The sequence below is a fragment of the Rhagoletis pomonella genome, unplaced genomic scaffold (assembly GCF_013731165.1).
Source record: "Rhagoletis pomonella isolate Grant_MI unplaced genomic scaffold, Rhpom_1.0 Rhpom_scaffold_00006, whole genome shotgun sequence".
NCBI lineage: Eukaryota > Metazoa > Arthropoda > Insecta > Diptera > Tephritidae > Rhagoletis > Rhagoletis pomonella.
The window spans coordinates 51,261,489-51,267,238 of record NW_023458560.1 but is presented as its reverse complement, the minus strand read 5'-3'; the positions used below and the strand labels follow the sequence as shown (position 1 = coordinate 51,267,238).

General features: G+C 32.8%; 1 long non-coding RNA gene across 1 annotated transcript; it reads left to right on the top strand.

The window, feature by feature from the left end:
- Window positions 1–347: 347 nt before the first annotated feature.
- Window positions 348–519, top strand: LOC118741707. Its single transcript, XR_004993330.1, has 2 exons — window positions 348–429; window positions 486–519. It is a non-coding gene; the product is annotated as an uncharacterized LOC118741707 (long non-coding RNA).
- Window positions 520–5,750: the final 5,231 nt, after the last annotated feature.

The following is a 5,750-nucleotide window of genomic DNA, read 5'->3' as shown; positions in this document are numbered from 1 at the left end:
CGAGTCATCGTTGATGTCTGAAATCATTATTTTTTCCCTTTTGTGTATATTTGGCTATATAGATATACGTACTTGTATATATATGTATATTATGGTTGGGTGGCGAGTAGCAAAGAAACTTTATTATGTGTGGTTATTGTAAATTTCGTATATTTTATGGTACGGGTGGTCTCATATATCACTGTCTTGTGATAGTGTATAGTGTGCATAATATTGCATGAGTTTTGCGTAAAGTGTGTGGGGCACCTCATGTTTATGCATCGACACACGGTTATCTACTTTGATTTCTGTGCTCGCATCGGTGAGCTGTCATTTTGTTAATTTGTGTAATTACACATCCTGCCACCCAAAACAAAAGTAAGGAAGTAAGGGCAACCAAAAAAATCGCAGATAGCAAGTGGGCTGGAACGCCTGACAACTTGATTTAAGGTAACTAAAAACATGCATAGTATTTGTTGATGAGCCTTGTAAACAATAAATTATAGGTCCGGAGCAAATCGGCAATGCAAACTAATCACAAGCCTGAGGGATTTTGTGTTTGTAAGGCGTTGCAGTTTTATTGGATCCTAAGAAGCAAAACAATAACCTCATGGCCCATTACAATGTTAATAGCAAACAAATACATTGGGGAAAAGGCAGCAGCAGAAGCAGCAACAACAAACAACAAATCACGATATCTCTTTTAGGCCATTTAGTTAAGTTTTCACATTTTATTTATAAATGCTTTAGTGACTGCCAACTTGGCTGTGGCTAACAATGTGGCCGTCTTGATTTTTATACAAAACTATATTGAGAACAAAAACTAAATGCTTCATTTCGATAAATAAACCGATTCAGATAAAACGTTAGAACAAAGTATGAATTTAGTGTAATTACATGGCCTGCCACCCAAAACAAAAGTAAGCTCATTATTTGTTCGCATGGTGCGGAACATCGCAAGTGCTTATCAGCGTGCGAAAATAGGTTGTACAAAACAATACCCATTTGCTCATCGATCATCATATCATTTGTAGTTTTATACAGTTTTGTACATAGTCAGAACCAACTTGTAAGATTCACTTTCATTTTCCCCAACGAGAGACTGTTGCTTTTCGTTTGTGAGAATGGTACCATAGGGTACGTTTTATATGTATGCAAACGTTTCGATTACGTGAAAAATATATTTCTTTTTTCGTAAATTTTCATATTCAATTTAATTAAAAGACATGTACTACATACATACATATCTTTTTCTCTGCACAATTCATTTCGTTTGTTGTTTCGTCTGTAACTACTAAACTACTGTAGTGTACTATCGCAAAGTAAACTCAGCCGTTTTGTTTTCGTAGTGCAACGAACTCTTGAAGGAATAAACGAAATGAAATAGTAACGTGCATTATAGTTTATTTTCGTACACCGGTGCTTATATATGTGCTTGGGAGTATCACAACTTAATGCTTTATTTGAAAATTACTAAGTTGGAGGGCCCTTCAAAATTTAATAACTCATGATTTTATTAAAAAGGAAAAGCATATTTAATACGCTGTGCTTTGTCCCGAGCAAATCTAAGTAGTTCGCCGGTATCGAGTTGCGTAGTAGATTTTCAGTTTACCGATCGTAGGGGAGTCCGAACCCTGGCTGCGCTGTCAACCAAGAGCGTAAATTGAAATTTACGTTCTTGTATTAGAGATGTGCTGAGTTCACACATATGAGTATTCATACCTACTCGGTACCTATTTAAAAGTATCCAATACTTTCGACACTCGGTGTCGGACTATTAAACAACTTCTAACAAAAGCGCACGACAGCCAAACGTATGGAAGAAATTTTTAGAGATAAAGCTCATTAGCGAACTTTGAGGCGATGTCTTACAAATTCCAATTGGAATAAATAAATGAATATGTATACATATATATATATATATATATATATATATTATTATTAATTTTTTTTTTTTATATTAAGGGGCTATGTACGGAATTCTTTGTGAATACTGAGTCCACAGCGCCTTCAGGGAGTACAGAACAAAAAATAAATAACTGAAAGTCATTCGTTGTCGAATTCCAGAGAACGCTTCATTTTTATGTGAACCTTTATTATTCTTTTGAAAAAAAAAAACAAAATGGATGGGTCCGAAATTGTGCACCAGGTGATTTAAGTGTACTTATATTACTACTAAGGTATATTGCATTGAATCGGTATCGGTTACCAATACCGAAACTTAGGGTACCGAGTATTGGGGCAACTCTGCACATCACTATTTTTTAAAAATGACACTTTCATTTTGATGGCAATTGCAGCACATATCACAATTTCCTGAATGGCACGAGTGATTACGATGCGGTAAGTTGCGTATTTTTCTCATAGTATTTTAATGTGATATTTTTTACCTTCTACTTTTAGCTTTCTTTGGAGATATTCCACCCAAAACCCTCATTCATCCAAGTACGGCATATTTACAACTCGCAATCGAGTTCGCCTGAAGGATGAATGAGGAATTATAGTATGCTGAATGGAAGTGCGTGGCTCTTGGGAACTTCTGGTATGCAGGCGATACTCGCAGCACAAATTCCTCTCGGAAAAAGCCAACCATTGAAGTATCGTGAAATATGAATTAATATAATATGAATCTTTTATGTAAACCCTATTATCTTACTAATATCTTTTCGTTTCCATTTCAGATGATGCTGGATTTAGCTAAAAAGTGTTTGCAAAATAGCGCACAACAAATCATGCATTTGGCCAAAACTTTTGTATCGATTGTGCGAATTTGAAGTCTTGCAGGATCTGTATCGCACATATTATGACATACGTGTTTATTCATCATTACTCCATGGTTATGAGCAGTGTTGCCAGAACTTTTTGGGCCGACCGGCTAGATTGGCAAAAAAAAGCGGCTAAAAACGGCTAAAATGTTTTAGTGAAATTTCACATAGACTCTGGCAAAAAACGGCTAAAATGTTTTAGTGAAAATTCACATGCTTTATTTAAATAAATCGCAAGAAACGAAAGACTAGTTAACACCATTAATTTATATCGAGTGTATATTCCTCATCATCAAATGAGTCACTAATGTATATATCACCTGAATTCATTAATTTTAAGAGATCGTCATCTACAGTAAAATTATGGCAGCATTTTTCTTCACGTTTTAAACCGTATCTTATATATAAAATAGCGTTTAACGTTTTAACGCACATTGGATTTCTTTACTTAGTTTTTATTATATTCATTGAACTAAATATTCGCTCTACTTCTGCATTACTTATAGGCAAAACAAGAAAACTAAAAACTAGGTTGCAAAGGTCAGCGAAAGGGTTTTCTCCTAGGGCATTTCGAAATTGACACCCCTATTGCGAATGTCGACTGGCAGTAGATAAACGACTATTAAGCGATTATCGATTATCGATGCTATTGCGAGTGTCGCTTAGTCGCTCAATTAGCGACTGTGAATACTTTTTAACGTACTGATGCAGGAGAGTGAAGACATAGGCAAAGGAATTTCCGGAAAGAGTAGTGTAGGAAGCTGCGCTTCTATTGGAAAAGATACATATACAATATTTCTTGTGCATATAACTCCGGCTACGCCATCCACAGTGTTTTTGCGCAGAACCAACATCAAAAGTTTATACAAAAAAACTGCATAATTTATTAATTGACTAGTGCTCGGAAATTTGAAATCTTTATTTTAAATTAAAGTTGAATTCTTTCAATACACTTGTTATTGTTGGCAACCCTTGCATTTGCAGTTGTCTGGCAAGCATGCATGCAACGCGCTATTAGTTAACAGAGATGATGCAATAATCTAATGTTATTTCGTAAGCAAAATGCAATGTTCATTTTGTATTGTATGTTAGGTTTAACCAGAGAACTTAGATAGATAGAGAAGGTGCAAATTTTTGGAACGTAAAATTGTTTGGCTGAAAAATAAATCCATGGAATATCACCACAGCGCGATTAACATTTTAACAAGAGTTAACAGAGAAAAATGTAAATTTGTGTTGTGATAATGTTATATTTGTTGCAAGCGTCTGGCTATGTGTTGCTAGGTTGCATATGAATGCAGAAACGTATTCATGTATATTTTTTTTTATAAAATTAATAAATTAATATAGTTAAATTATGTATATTAAATGTACTTTTATATTAGTTAGAATTGCTGATTTGCATCTCTGCATGACCATTTGTTAAATATAATTTATTCAGTAGTTAATGTTGCTAAAAACTTAAAAAGCATCTGTTCAAGTTCGCTTCTTGTACGAGTATTATATCATGTAAATAGTAAAAATGCATGTTATTTAAAAAAATGATAAAATTGGTTTTTTCACATACTCACTTTAAAGATGGACGCATTAACAAAAAAATGTATAAAGCAATGTGTTTGTTAACTTCAAAATTAATTTTCGAAGATATTGGCCAGGCAATGCTTTAACTCCAAAACGTAGATTTGTTATCTAATAAATATATGAAAGCTATGCAAATATGCAAACTCATTGGTGATTTGCCGTCGGCATTTGGGTCGCAAAAATCGTTTTTTTTTTTTAACGATTCTTATTGTAGTTGCTACGCTATTTTCAATGCAACAAATCCCAGTTTTCTAACTGCCTTAGTTTTTTCACAAACTCACTTTAAAGATGGACGCATTAACAAAAAAATTTACAAAGCAATGCACTTGTTAACTTCAAAGTTGTTTTTGACTTTTACTGCAATATTCGTAGATATTATTTGTAAATAATAGTTCTGGAGTCAAATGCAAATCCATTTCCCAGGCATGCGCATATGGATACTTGTAGTACATACAGATGCGATCAACTAATTAGCAACGAAATTCAAAATGATATTGTTTGCAAATTATGTTTATTATTTATTTTTAATAATTTCCTTTAAAACATAATTCAATCTATAACAGAAACCACAATAATAAAAGTTTAAAAGCTTGCACAATTTGCAAAATAATTAATCAAACTTCAAAAACTTGTTATAAAAATTTAAAAAATTTTAGTTAGAATATTTAGAAAATTTTCGGGTATGCAGCTTTGTAGTCCATTCAATCAAGTACACTAAAGTCCAAGTTTCTAGTCGTTAAAAATTACCGTTGATTTCTTAGAATTTTTTTTTATGGAGGGTGTTCGCATTTTCTTCCATATAACACATGAACCAATTTTTTTTTGTATGAAAAATAAACAGCAACACCCCAACAAAAAAATCTAAAAAATCAACGGTAATTTTTAACAACTTGAAACTTGCACTTTCTTATAATATAGTTGAATGGACTACAATACTGCATTCCCGAAAATATATTAAATATTCAAATAAAAAATTTGGATGACCATTTCTTGAAGGTTGATTCATTTTTTTGCAATTTGTGCAAGCTTTTAAACTTTTATTATTGTGGTTTCTGTTCCAGATTGAATTATATTTTAAAGGAAATTATTAAAAATAAATAAACATAATTTGTTGATGGCAGCTGAATGTATGTATGTATGTACTTACATATGTAAATATGTACCCCATACACATACTCCAAAATCATTTTTTGATAACGTTCTTGCACCTGCACATAATATTACATATATGTAAGTACATACTAACTTTCTTCTTATTTGGGGCTGACAAACTTTAACTTAAGAGTCGACTTTATTTCGTCTACTAATATGCCCCAATAGTTTTGGAGTCAAATGAAAATGCATTTCCCACGCATACATATATGTATCTATATGTACTACCAGAGAACTTAGATAGATAGAGAAGGTGCAAATTTTTGGAACGTA